The sequence below is a fragment of the Equus asinus genome, chromosome 5 (genome assembly GCF_041296235.1).
Source record: "Equus asinus isolate D_3611 breed Donkey chromosome 5, EquAss-T2T_v2, whole genome shotgun sequence".
NCBI classification, from domain to species: Eukaryota; Metazoa; Chordata; class Mammalia; order Perissodactyla; family Equidae; genus Equus; species Equus asinus.
This window is the reverse complement of record NC_091794.1, coordinates 8,280,667-8,295,060: the sequence shown is the minus strand read 5'-3', so window position 1 is coordinate 8,295,060 and position 14,394 is coordinate 8,280,667. Positions and strand designations below refer to the sequence as shown.

The 14,394-nt window shown below is 36.7% G+C and overlaps 1 long non-coding RNA gene across 1 annotated transcript in view; it reads left to right on the top strand.

The window, feature by feature from the left end:
* The first annotated feature begins 6,658 nt into the window (after positions 1 to 6,658).
* The window catches only part of LOC139045219 (uncharacterized), a 49,940-nt gene continuing 42,204 nt past the window's right edge, over positions 6,659 to 14,394 (top strand). The window contains exon 1 of the long non-coding RNA XR_011503144.1: positions 6,659 to 7,811. This is a non-coding gene — a long non-coding RNA (uncharacterized lncRNA). The remainder of the gene's footprint in view (positions 7,812 to 14,394) is intronic.

Sequence of the window (14,394 nt, the reverse complement as noted above, 5' to 3'; positions counted from 1 at the left end):
TGGGACCATAGAAAAGAGTGAAACCCCAAAACCTGGCAGGAAATTTAAAAACTAACGAAGAAATATCGTAAACTTCTTAAAAAAAGGAAATTCAGAGAAAATGTACTTTTGGGTTACTTCACATTGAAACAAATGACTTCCATGTATCCTTAGAAGAAAAACGTAGCGTAGCATTTAGATATGTAACAGAACTTTCTCCTTGTCTATTTAAATAGACTTTTGTCAAATTGATAATAAAACTCTGATCTGACCAAGCGCACTGGCGCTTCACGTAAGAGTTTGTGCCGCTCTACGTAAGTCAACATTCAAATCATTAACGTGGCACAGCGTGGGGGGAGCGGCGTCACTAGACTCGGGTCTGGTTTATGAGTCCCCATTTTGACACTTTAATAACTGTGTCAACACTCATACATTTCTTAAATTCCATGAGCTGTATTCCTCATTCATAAAATGAAGATAAAAAATAAAGTATGAAATAGGCTTGTTTTGATGACTGCATGAAATTACCTGATTCACAAGAATATTTTAAATTTGAGTGTGTATCTGTGTGTGTATGTGTGGGAGTATATTTTTCCAAGCCTTTTTGTCTCTTCCCTGTTAGTCTTCCCCCCAATGCTAATAGTGGACTTGTCTTCAATACTTTCTTTACCTTTATAGTGGTCTTCTTCTAAATTGCTTAGAGTTAAAATAATTAAATTTGTTAGTCAAAGTCCAAAGTCAGTACCTGAATTTTTGTTGTTTTTATTTTTTGTTTGTTTGACTTGTACCATGTATTTTCCTACTCCGATACTTTCACTTTCTCTCTTGGCTTCTCTGTTCTGTTCCTGAGTCAGGAATTTGGTTACTTCTGTGTAAGTAAGAATTTAGCATCAATATAATATCAAGACAGATGTAGTGCTAGCCGTTGGTTGATTCTATACAAAGCCCAGTTAGATGTGTCAATTCAATTAGAAAAATAAATCAAGCCAATTTATTTTATTTAACTGAATGTATTCGTTAAAAATATCTGAATTGGCAGCATCATATACTTTTCAGAATGTTTTATTTATCTACTCACTTTTAGAGCTGTTTTCCTTCACACCGGTTTCTTTTTCTTAATGTCTTTGTAAGTTACATTGCCACCTACTGGCAGCCTCCAATATGGAAGCCGTGCTTTGGGTTCCCAAAATAAATAAGCCTATCTTTTAAACAGCAACTTGGTCATTGACATTGTTGGAAATGTACTCTAACAATATCTTTCTCTAAATACATATGATACAGTGATATGTATTAAATATACTTGAATTTACTTTTTAAAAAAATTAGTAAAATGGAGCCTTCAAGCATTTGTAACTCCATTTTAGGAATGATGAAGCAGCCTTTATTTTATATCTTTCTGCCATGCACCTTTGTAATATTACATCATAATATGACCTTATTTGTTGATAGATAAGAATCTTCCTTTTCCTTCTGTGTGCTTAATGAAATAAAAATTATATGAAATAATGACCAAACTGTAATATTCTGTTGATTTTAGATTTAGAAAGTTAGATAATGTCCTGAATCAGATTTGAAATAGAGTTAGTTTTAATACATAATTCAGAAGTACTTGCTTTGGGTAACATTAAAAAAAAAATCAAATGCAGAGAGAATTTTCAGACTAAAGAAAAGCTTACTTCCAAAATGATGAGTTGTATTGTCTACTCTTTGGAGTCATAAAATAAGTCCTTGGCCTACTTTTAATGTAATGGCTATAAAACTTAGATCATCCTGTAAATACCTAAATTCAACAGGATTTTGAAAGGAGCTTTAGGTAAATTTACATCTTCTAGTTGGAGCACAAATACATTTACTAGCAACCTTTAATTATTATGGACTATGAGGCATTGTTCATGTCTAAAGTATCTTATTAAATGTAATTAATGGGTTTAAAATTCTCCTCCCTTTCCCCCAAATCTCAACTTGAAGTAAGTGAAATTAAGTTATAAAATTGCACTTAGGAAATCAATGACTATATTGGAGGGCAACCTCAGAGAGGTGACTTTAACCTCCTTTCGGAGCTCTGCAGAATAAGATAAATGGTAAGAACATGATGCACACAAAACATTCCACTTTCACTTTCATGTTTTAAAAGAGACCACTTTTTAAATAAAATTTAAAACGCATCTTATCATTTTTTACGTATATGCTAATACATTGGCTGCTTTTAAAAATATATTTTATTGTCTGTTTTTGGTCTTCTCTCTCATTTTCAATCCACGACAACTTTCTCAGGAATTATATAATCTCCTCTAAGGAAGAAAAATACAAGCTTGTTTTCTTGTAAAATATATTCAACATGTACTCAATCAAATCAGGTGAGAAGATGCATTTAAATATTAAAATTATTTTCCTCAAGCGATTCTTTTTCTTATTCCTGCTTTCCCTCAAAATAAAAAAGAATACACTATTTTGCGGTTGAATGAGGTACCTATTCGATTATATCAGAATAACATGTATTGAAAGTAAACAGTGGTGTGTGCAATTTAGTGATTGAACAGGCTTGTGCAACTTAATGATTGCACACTCTTGTCGAACAACAATTCCACTTTAGGGATTTGGTGATATTGCATTAAATCACTTTATTTCTTTCCTGGGTGAAATGATCATGGTCATGGATTTTATGAGATCACTGAAGAAAGTTAGGGATATTCCTCTTTAAAATAACACACACAAAAACTTCATGGCCTCTCTCAAATTGACCCAACCGTGCTTAGGAAAATGCTGTATTCTTTAGGGTGCAAGAGTGGCTTCAAGAACTGGAAAATGAAAATATTCTGTTCCAAAATGATGCATAAGGTATTCCAGTTGAGAAATTATACCACCAAGAAAAACATGGATAGCCATAAATAAAAAATTCAGGTTTACTGCAAATTCTCTCCATAAAAGCGTGCTCACTCTGCCAAGTAAGTGATTATTCTGATCCCTGTATGGGTTAGGCCTTTCAAGAATCTCAAACAACTCTATAATCTTGAAGACTAGGTAGGCACACCTGAACACTTCCAGCAGATATTGACACATGGAATTATCCCGTGGATGGTCAAAACTTACACAGTATCCTGGGATTCATGCAAATGTTCCAAGTACTTTTCTTTTTGAAAAAATTTAAATATAGTTCATATAGATTTGACAAGTTAATGAAAAGTTTCCCATTTACACTCCTGGGTAGTTGTTGGATTTTCCTTTTCTATTTTGTTATTGCAGTGTGGATGACACTTGATAGTAATACTGATGTAACAGCAAGAAATTGAAAATGAAATTTATTCATTCTTTGCAAGTGGAAATCATAAACTGTGAAAATTTATCATGAGTTATTGATTATTCTAAAGCTGTTTGCATAAATCAGAAAGGTGTTTAAAAAGATGAGAGATCGAAACTGGGATTTTTTCCCTCACATTCCAATCGATTAAGTCTGTGGAATGCAAACTAGAAGCATTCTTTAAAACACATTCTAATGATTTCATTTGATAACAAGATTTTTGCTGACTTAAAGACAAAATTATAGTTTCCTTAGATAATCCAGGCACAGAATAAAATTGTGGGATGAAAAGACACATTGGTTTGATGAAAACTCTATACCTTCTTCATTAAAGAACTTTCATTGGCCATTTCCAGGATAGGTGTCCTAATATCCTTTATGGCCCAAATTTGGCCTTGAGCGCTTAGGTGTGCCCATCCATTCTTCAATTTATCAGATGTTGCTTGAGCATCTGGGAAAGCCACTGCACACCTGAGAAACAGGCTGTTCTACTAATTCCCTGTAATGAAATAATTTCATTATCCAAGACTACTTGAAAGTGGTCTTCAGCTTACTCAACCTTTAAATAGCCTTTGACTCTGTTTGTAAGTCACTTTCTCTTTCTTCAAACACTTTTTTTCCTCCACTTGGTTGCCAAGACTCCGTGTTCTTCTAGTGTTCCATCTACTTCCTGGATCTCTCCTTCTCTGTTTCATCTGGTTCCTCCTCCTCTTCCCATCCTCCAAATTTGGAGTTCCCTGGAATTTTATCCTTAAACTTCAAGTCTTCATCTTTACTCCCTCCTCGGTGATTGCATTAGCTCTTATGGCTGTGACTACCTTATGTATACCATCAAACTGTCCATTTTTTATCTTCAGCTCCAAACTTCTTCCCTGGACTCCAGACTCTATTTTGAACCTCCAATTCTTCAATTCTTAAATGTCTCATAGCTTTCTCCAACTTTAATATGATCAAAAACAAACTCGATTTTTTCTTCCAAATTTGTCTTCTTTCCTTGATGCCCATTTCATGAAAGGCACCACCACTCATCTACTTGCTCAGGCCAAATACATTCCTATTGGCCTTGACTTCTCCTTTTCTCATGCCCAATGAGACTAGTTGATTTCTTTAAGTATAGCTCTAACTTAAAATACATCCCATGTCCAACCACCACTACTACCTTACTCTGTGCTTTTTCCTTTCCAATATATTCTCTACCAGTATCCAGAGAAATCCTTTTAAAACACAGGTCAGATCATGTTGCTCCTCTGCTTATAACCTTCCAATGGCTTTCTATGATGATAAGCAGAAAATCCAAAGTCCGTGCCACAGCCTGCATGGTCCCACATGAAGTGGTCCTGGAAATTCTCTCTCCAGTTCACCTACTAGTTTCCAGACCACCTCCTCAAGCAACTACTGTCTTTGCTATTTCTTGTACACAATCTCGAATACTTCCGACTTAGGGCCCTGGCTCTTGCTGGTCCCTGTGCCTGGAAAGTTTTCTCTCCAAATCTTTGAATGACTTGCTTTCTTACTTTATTCGAGTCTGTGTTCAGGTATTGCACTGCCACGTCCCTCCTTGATCACTGTATATCAGTAGCTCCCTCATTTGCTCTCTGTGTCCTGTTTTATCTTCACCATTACTGTTAGAGCACATGTTGCTCGTGTTTATTTCCACCTTACTAAACATGAACGCAAGAGGGCCTTTATCTACCCTCCTTAAGAACATTGCCTAAACATGTGCCTGGTACATAGTAAGTACTTAACACATACTAGTTGAACGAGTAAATGAATCCTAAGTACTAGTGCATTTCCACTTAGAGACTTACTATAAAGTATATGACTCTAAACATATAGATAACCAATGTCACATGTAGCTAACCTCGTGTAGCTTAGCAATTCTAGCATTTCTCTGTACTTTGTTAATTAAAGTCCCATCATTTGATCATTCAGGACAACCGTATGTGAAGAAGCAAGCAACTCTGGTCTTTCACTTTGCTTAGTCATTACAATGATTACATTATAGAGCTATTTAGTCATCCAGCTTTCCTATACTGACACTGGGAAATTTAAAATAATGATAAAGTGATGACTAACTAATCTGAATTTTCTTCCTAATCTTTAAATTCTTTTTTCAAAAAGATCTAATTGTGGATAAAACTTTCTGATACATTTTTACCATTGACCACTCGTGAGATATTCATTTTTTTTTAAAGATTTTATTTTCCCTTTTTCTCCCCAAAGCTCCCCGATACGTAGTTGTGTATTTTTTTTCAGTTGTGGGTCCTTCTGGTTGTGGCATGTGGGATGCCGCCTCAGCATGGCTTGATGAGGAGTGCCATGTCTGCACCCAGGATTCGAACTGGCGAAACCCTGGGCTGCCGAAGCAAAGCCCGCAAACTTAACCACTCGGCCACGGGGCCAGCCCTGAGATACTCATTTTTAATGTTCCTTCATCTATGTATTAGCTTGCTAGGACCACCATAACAGAATACCATAGGACTGGTGGCTTAAACAACGGAAATTTATTTTCTCCTAATTTTGGAGGTTGGAAGTCCAAGATAAAGTGTCTGCAGATTTGGTTTCTTCTGAGGTCTCTCTCCTTGGATCATAGACCGCCACCTTCTCACTGTGTCTTCACATGTTCTTTCTTCTGTGTACACACATCCCTGCTGTCTCTCTGTGTGCCCAATTTCCTCTTCTTATAAGGACACCGGTCATACTGGATAAAGGCTCACCTTAAGGCATCATTTTAAACTGAATCTCTTCTTTAAAGGCCCTATCTGCAAAAATAGTCACATACGGAGGTCCTGGGGTTTAGGGCTTCAACGTATGAATTTTGAAGGACACAAATTAGCCTATAACACTCTGTAATCCAAATTCTATAAGCACTGTGTCTGCTTTTGTCTTTTCATATCACAGTTTGTTCTGTTTGTTCTAGAATGAAAATATCCTTATCAGAGACAACATCCTAGGTTAAATTCATTCAATGGGATAAATATTTTCAGCGGTCATGGGATCAATAAGTAGGTTTGATTACAGTAGACATACCAAATAGTAGTTGTTTTCAGGGGATTATGGGAAGGAGAGTAGACATGACAGACTTGGAGTTCTGAAATCACCTTTTCCTAAATTCATCTCCCAAATCATCTCCTTGCTGCCTCAAACTTAAAGTTTATTGCTGTTTAACATCTATAATAGACAGGATTTTGGCCCCCTGACTTTTGCCCCCTGGTGCCACACCTGCAAATATATTATATTACATGGCAAAAATGACTTTGCAAATGTAGTTAAAGTTAATAATTAATTGACTTTAAGATAGGGAGATCAGCATGGATTACCCAGGTAGGCCGAGTGTGTAATTACAGGAATCTTTAAAAGCAAAGCATTCTCCCAGCTGAGGACAGAAGTGGAAGTCAGAGAGATTTGAACACACGAAGGACTTTATGAATGTCACTGGCTAGAAAATGGAGGGGGATGTGTGAGAAGAAATGTGGGCAGCCTGAAAGAGCTAGTACAACTCCCAGCCATCAGCCAGCAAGAAAGGAGGACCTTGATCCTACAGTTGCAAGGAACTGGTCTCTATCCATCTTCACTGATCCTGGAAGTTGATTTTTCATCATACCCTACCGATAAGAGCCAAGTCAGGTGATACTTTGACTTCTGCCTTGTGAGAACCTCAGCAGAGTCTCCAGCTGAGCCACGCCATACTTCCGACTGGCAGAACTGTGAGCTCAAGAATTTATGCTGTGTTAATTTGTTGTTTGTGGCCTTTTGTTACCGCAGCAATATAAAACTATTGTAGTACCTTGATATTTAACAAATTTTAAGTAAACTCGGCCTCTGTTTGTGGGGTTTCTACTTTCCTGCGGGGTTAAGGAAAGAAATAGCTCTCTTTTTCTGTGGATGAAGCTTCACCCTGATAGGGAGAAGTTCATGAAATCTGTTATTTTCCTTTTTTATTAATTCAGCCATTGATTCATTCATTTAATTATTCATTCAACAAATATTGAAATATGCCTAGAACATGTAAAAGACTATATTAAATGCTGGCAATATGACAGAGATTAAAAAATGCATGGCCCTTGTCCATATATACTGATATTCTAGTGGGAAAGACAGAAATTAAACGAATAATTTTGCATACTGTGGTAGAGAGTTATAAAATGGTCCCTGCTGTGTCCTGCCTTCTTACATCCAAGCCCAGTGCAATGTGATGTTTCTGCTCCTTCCAACAAAAGATGAAGTCTGTCTCTCCACCTCCTTGAATCTGGGCTGACCTTGTAATTTACTTTGGTTAACAGAATGAGACAGAAGTTTAGTACGTGAATTCTGGATCCTAGGTCTTAAGATGCCTCACACTTTCTGTTCTTGCCATCTTATAATACTGTCCTGAGACTGCCATGTGGTAAGAAAGTCAGTCTAACATACTGGAGAATGAAAGCTCATGAGTCAGCACCAATTTCCAGACACATGAATAAAGCCATTTTGGTCTGTCTAATTGAGTGAGCCTGGGAGAGACCAGCAGATGAAATACATAGCCAACCTATAGCATGTGAGTAATAATGTATTTTTTGTTTCTTTGTTTATTTTGAAGCCGTTGAATCTGGAATGGGTTGTTATATAAGAGTAGGCAAGTAATATACATAATCAATTAGATAATTAAAATTGGATTATTTGTTACAAAGGAGAATTATTAAGAAGATCTTATTCAAGGTGATCTAAGAGATGGTGAAGTTAAGTTCCGAAGGATGAGTAAGAATTTGCAAGGTGAAGGGTGTATATGTTAGAGTTGGGGGTGGGGATTGAAAGGATAGTATATCATTCAAAGCAGAACAAATAACATAATCTGGAGTGGAAGTCACAAATTTGAGAAAGTAAAAGAAGTGAAAAGAGGTATGCATGACTAGGCATCAGGAACCAAGGAGGACAGTGGCGACAAAGAAGGCCAGTGAAGTTGTGATGGGAGTTTCATTAGGTACTAGGAGAGATGTAAGTTAAAAGGCCTGGTCATTTCCCTAAAGAAGCATGTTATAGCAGCACTGTGGGGGGAGAAGAATAAACATGTTTTGACACAATGTAATACAAACATGGGTGAAATGAGTAATTTGCCATAACTTCTAAGGATTTTAAGTATAGAAGACAAATGTAATGTATCAAACTGCTAGGAGATTATCCTGTCTTCAGCCTTTAACACAGGACCCCGAGTACCCGCCACTGAGCCAAGTACTCTGAAAGTAGACATAGACCCAAGTTCTGCATAAAGAAGCAAGGATTTTCACTTTTTATGTTTTACTTTTCCTCTAACCAAAACAAATTTTGAAGGCTGAAATAACCTAGGGTTACAGAAGCATTTTTAGAGTCGCGTAGTTCTAAGAATCTTACTTAGTTCGCTCCTTTCATTTTGGAGATGAGGAGGAGTAGACTGGTCTGCACAGGGTTTTCAAGCTGGGTAATGATGGCACTCAGAGGAGAATCCAGGTCACTCGAATTGCAGTTCTATTCTTTTACTAGGATTTGCTTCTGTTGGTTATTTAGCTGCCTCAAATGTGAGGGATACTTGTCAGACGCTTCTCACTACTCTTTAAAAGCAGACTTGCCTCATTGGGCTTGCATCTAAGGATAACATTAAGAGAAAAATCACCATTATGCCCATTTTTGGTCACTCAATTAACAGTCAATCTTTATCCTGTATATTAATACTCCCATTTCCTGTAAGCTCTCCTTACCAGGCTGATATAGGGAGAGTCTGGGAATGCCACCACTTTCAATGTAATGAGACACTTTTCAGAAGTGCTTAAAATATGTCTTTGAAAATTTATAACTCACTGGAAAGAAATAAAAAAGATACAAATATATTTTCAGGGCCAAATTTTTCTCAATGTCCTATAGAGTATTTTTTGTTTATTTTCTTTACATTTTGTTAAATGGGAGATGTAGCTGGACGACATCAGATGGAGAAAGGACCTCTTAACTCCACTGTGGTCATTTGGGCATTTTCCTGGGCTGTTGTTCAATGGCAGAGCTGGCCAGGGCAGTGCTGACAGTGTGACATTTCAACTCCAAGAATGCCTTGTTCGCAGCAGAATCACATTCTTATTTGTTGCTCTGTATGGTCATTTTCTTTATTGTCCGTGTTAATTCTTGACTATCAGAGAGTGTTTACTTCCTAAAGGGGATCATTGAAGGAGAAAGCTTTTTTTGTCTATTTCAGACAAGGGCTGTTAATTTTTTCGAGATTCTGTTCATGCAAAACTTAATGCATGAAAGGATAAGGAAATCAAGATAAGGAGAAACGTCAGCAGAGAACTCTCTCTTTCTACATACACTTGTACTACTGACTGCCAATGAGGATCTGTATTATCGCTTCCTTCCTTCTCCCTTGTTACGCCTAACATTCCAATGCAACAGAAATGGGATGAAGGATAGCCTAACTTGATGCCTTCTCAAAATTAAGAAATCCTGAAAGTCATTCCATTTGGACAGATATGTGTAGACAATACCCTGCTTTCAGTGAAATTAATGCATGCTGCCCTGAAGGCAAAAATATATATTGAGCAACAAAGAAGCAAATGTAATATTTCACATGGCTTTTGTGCTTTGTGTAAGTGCTGAATTCATTATCGAATATATTCTTTCAAAATCAACTCAAAGTGCTGCCAAGGGATAATTTAGGGTGGGGAGAAACAAAGTGAAAACACAGTTGTTTAGCGTTTAAACAATACATCATTTTCAAATAAAATGTCCATAGTAAATTGCAGATGGAGGGGGGAAATGATTATAATCTGCAACTGAGCTTCTTAAGCCACAGGGCTTTTATGAGGAGAAGGGGCATCTACATAAAATGTAAACAAAGGCTAAAAGTGTCTGTCATCACGCAGTCTTCTATTTTGAGGTGTTTTGTGTAAGATTCTGTGTGTGTGTGTGTGTGTGTGTGTGTGTGTCAGAAGGCATTGTGTTTTAATTGCCTCCATAACTTCTCTTATCAACCTATCTGGATGCAATTGTACTAACATTTTGCTCACCTTTCAACTTCTTTAATGTTTCTCCTTGGTTTGAAACAACATAAATTTGGCTTCCTCATCAAGAAGCTCATTTAGCTGCAGCTTGATTGCAAGTAATTTGCCCTAAGTAGCTTCATCTTTTAATTGTCTGTTCCTTTTTCCAATCTATAAACTGCAACTTCAGGCAGGCCGTTTTTGTTTTACTATTTCCTCCTCAGAAAAGCATGTCTAATAACCCCCATAGCCTGTGGCTTTAGGCATCCCTCACAACGTGAACAGAAGGAATAGGATTTCCATGCAGCTCTAATTGATTCACAAAATAAATCCCCAAATTTGGGGGCTATCTGGAAAGAGGTAAATCAAATATGGTCCACAAAAGTCTTTTGTTATTTTAAGAGGAAGAGATAAGAAGGAAAAAGGAACATCAGTTTCGACGACTGCTAATAACAACAGTAAGAAAGTTCTCATTGATATCAGAGAAGTTATAAAAGGGAAAGTTTTTTTTCCAATACCAGTTTGGTTACTCCCTAAATTCTTGTTTTATTCTGGGACTAAAGAAAGGTATTCTGGCCATTCTGAACTGACATAATTCTCTCTAATGGAAATAGGAAATAAGACATTACATATCTGAGTTCTCTCCAGTCTATGTGTAAAATATCCTTTTTAGGATAATCTCATCAAAACTCTATGATATAAGATACTTTTCCAAATCTATTTATTCTTTGCAACCAATCCATTTAACCTAAAGGATACCATAAAATATTAGCTAGATAGCAGTATATTCATGGATAAAGCATTCTAAACATGTAAATGTTCCATCTTTCTGATCTACACTTTTGTTACTTTATTCCAAAGTTAACTGATAAAATGTAAAATATCCTTCCTATCCTCCTGCAAATAGGAAGAGCAATTAATGTGTTTTCAATCCCTTATTTATATTTTTAGTAAGTAACAGACACTTTCTTCATCTCTTTTTGTTCTCCAACCAAGGGAGCATTTTGACTTCATTCTTTCTTTAGAGGCCATAGATAGACATTTCAAATGTTTGAATTATACGATTTATTAAAAAGTAATAAATAGGAGATCTGTCCCTAATGTGATCCTGATTATAGAAAGATTAAAGAGCCAGGGATCAGCATTTTAACATTTTATTATAAACTTAAGGTTAGATAATTCAATAACCACTTACTTAACCATTTCCTACCACATCCTTCGTAAAAGAGAAAAATGTAGATCGGGAAAGAAATGCCATTGGGATAAGCAACAGTCTTTACCTACGTTAGAAGGTCCAGTTTATCATTTTACTTTAGATACACATCCTTCGAGGTCACACAAGTGACAGTAAGCCACAGCTGGCCTTCACTCTTGGTCCTCACTAGTGGGCAAAAGACCTTGAGAGTTTTATTTTCCTACATAATGTTTGCAACCCTAAGCTTGACAATCTCATAAACTCTAAGTAATAGCATCAATCTTTTACTACTGGTATTTGCAGGAATTAAAAAAACAAAAGTACAATTTGCTCTACCAGTTGAAGTGATTACTGATTTCAAAACTTGTTTGAGTCAGGGTTGAGCTATCAGACATTCTTTTACCTAATCCAGGTCTTTCTCTCTGAGCATACTGTGAGTTCACCTTCTATAAACTTATGACTTTTTTCTTTGTCAATTTGAGCATTATAAAAGCAAAGGTCTATGGAGTGGATCAACAAATGGATTGCACATAGAATCCTCAAGGTCAAGTTACTGTATCATATGATAGCTGTATGACTGAAATAGAACTCTACTGTATAGAGAGATTAGATAGAACCTTTACAGCCCTCCCTTACAGTGATGAGAAATTTGGGGCCTTGGAAATACTGTTGTTTAAATAAATAAGTATCATGTCCCAACATGTAAGCACATGCTCCACGTGTGAGAGAAAAAAATAAATAAATCTAGCTACATCACATACAGACATTGTCTTTTGGAAAATAATAACTAGAATGCTAATTTATTCATTCTTTATTCATTCAACAAACATTTACCTAGCACCTTCCATGCCAGGCCCAAAGGCTACAGAGATGAATACAGCAGGCAGATGCGAAGCTTCTTGAGACAAAAAGTCCAGTGGGAAAGACTGAGGCCCATCATGACTTGTGTAGCAGCAGCTTTGAGTGGGTGGTTACAAGTGGATCCCTTTAGAAAGTTCAGCAGGGCCTGTATCCACAAAAGGGCAACATTTAACTTAAGATGTGAAGTACAAGGAATAGCCAGATAAATAGGATTATTTTAGGCCATGATTAAAAGCACAGCCACTGCAATTCTGCTCTACCATTTACAGAGTCACAGGGGCCACCATCCTGCATACCACAGTCGTCTCTGACCACAAGCCTGTCATTGCACTCCAACTTGGCTTAGCAATTTTTGTTCTTTCCCATCATTTACCCTTCTTTTTTCCCCTTCCTATTTTCTTACCTTTCCTAACCCAAAACAAACAGGGCAGTGGAAGCCGAGAAGAACAATGATAATATTTATTTTTTCACATCACCAAATCAGTATGTAATTAAAAGTGTTTGCTTTTTTATCCCTAATGCTCACAAACTGTAAATGTCAGCTAAATGAGACCAGAGACTAAATCTCCTGCTTCCTTTGTAGCTCACGTCATCTGCATACACGGATGCACAGATGTCACAGCACAAAACCCACAAAAGCTTATTTCAGTGAAAAACTGTATCAATGAGCAAATAGGTTTACTGGACACTATAGTCAAGAAATCATGCAGAAATTTGTTGCTAATACACAAGAAACTTATATGTAAAGTCGCTACCACTTAAAAAACAGAAACTATTTTAAATGAATAATTTCATATTTAGTACAGAAACTAGCATCTGACCTCAAATTTTCACTTTATCCATGTAGATCATCTTTCAAACCTACCGGACAGGTGGAAAAACTTGTAAAATCAATTCTTGGGAGTGCTGAAGCCTTTTGCTCATAAGCCTCACAACACAGTTATTTTTGGATAAGCATCAGAAGTCTGGGGATATTATCTGACTATTCAAACAACTTAGATAATAGGTGGCAAATGTTGCAGATCTTGTTTCTTATCAACTCTGCCCCAAATTAAAATACCAGGAATGCAATAATATTTTTCTCTGAGTCATGTATTTTTCCATCAGTTTAAGAGTCTTTTTATTTTATTTTTTTAAAATTCTGCACCTCAAGATATCCAAGGAAAAAAATTCCTTGAATCTGCACTTGATTATTAGTCTCACTTACTCTGCGCAACAGCAAGGATCCTGCTTTCTTGAAAATATTTGAGACAGCCTCATGGTGAGCTATAAAGTTATTAATGTGGCTTGATATTTGCTTTGACAGCTGCTCTGTACTCTCTTTAATCATCTTCAGCATGGTCTGTGGCTCTCTCCCCCTCCATTGCTCTTTGCCTATGCTCCTTGGAGAGGATGATGCACACAGAAAACCCGACAACCTTCCCATTGCGTTCTCCCTGACTTTTCTATTCCAAAATGTTAACTTCATACCTTCACTCATAGATTTATTCGTTCAATAAGTATGTATTCAACAGCTATCATATACAAGGCTCTGGGGGAGGGGATGTTACAGAGATGTTACATAAAAACATAATTTACGCTTTTAATAAATGTAATGCATTAGCAAATTCGTCTTCAAATAGGCTGGCTAAGACAGGAGCACCACAGGGTAATTGAGGCTAAGAGTGTGGGTTTTGGAGTCGAGCAGATGTGGATTTGGATCCTTATTTCATGACTTACTAGCCAAATGATACTGTGTGAGCTACCAAGCTACTTAATACCTTCCCATTTACCCTCAAACTTTAGGTTTCTCAACTGTAAAGTGAGAGTAATATTGTCCCTTCTTTATGAGGATTAAATAACTGTGAGGCCTAGGTCATAGTAAGGCTTTAATATACGACAGTAGGGGTTATGTGAAAGGAGTGTTAGCGAATATCGTAATAATAACAGTGACTATAATAAAATCAATTATAACCACAAAGTAAAGCATGTGATAAATGGAGATTTAGAAGCCAGAGAAAGTGAAACCAGCAGGATTAGAGAGCCCTGCCTTGAGACAACAGTTGGAATGAGCCTTCAAAGTTGGATAAGCTGGCAAATCTGGT